The sequence below is a fragment of the Morone saxatilis genome, unplaced genomic scaffold (assembly GCF_004916995.1).
Source record: "Morone saxatilis isolate NCDOM2014 unplaced genomic scaffold, NCSU_SB_2.0 Contig24, whole genome shotgun sequence".
Lineage (NCBI taxonomy): Eukaryota > Metazoa > Chordata > Actinopteri > Moronidae > Morone > Morone saxatilis.
The window spans coordinates 25,746,934-25,747,538 of NW_023339807.1; the positions used below are offsets into that span (position 1 = coordinate 25,746,934).

Genomic DNA, 605 nt, shown 5'->3' on the forward strand with positions numbered 1-605 from the left:
GAGGCTTGCTCAACTGTTATTGGATCAAAAAGGGACGAGGCCGTTAAAAAGAGTTTCCCCTCAAGAACCACCTAATTACTGCTTTTTGATAGTAAGCATACATTGTACTTACTTAATAATTGCCTTCTTACTATCAATAATCAGCAATAAGGTTATTGAAGGAAAACTCTTGAAGAATATAATCATGCAGAATAAGGAATTAACTGTACCATGAACCCAAATAGTGAACTGATAGTGAACATTTGTGTAAAACAAGTGATTTGGATGAATTTTAAGCTGATTATTTCCTGTTTATAGAACTTTTTTATTTGGTTTATTTTTTAAATAATTTGTAACGTTTGTTCAGTTTTAATAAGCTTTTTTTAAGACAAATTTAGTGTTTTCTTGTTCCTGATGCTGGACCGTTGTTCTATCAGACAATTTACTTTTCTTCACAGAAGTGAACCAAATGCTGAGAATCAGGTAAAACAGGATTATTATTAGTATAAAGGTAATTTTATATGTATTTGTTTGTTAACTGACAGATATTTTGTATAATTAGTTTTCACAACAGAAACGTTGAATAAATGTTGTTTATCAGTGTGGTAAACTGTCCAAATACAGTT

General features: G+C 30.1%; 1 protein-coding gene across 1 annotated transcript in view; it reads right to left on the reverse strand.

Annotated features, from left to right (window-relative positions):
- Positions 1 to 605, reverse strand: part of LOC118336534 (collagen alpha-4(VI) chain-like) — a 26,171-nt gene that overhangs the window by 6,043 nt on the left and 19,523 nt on the right.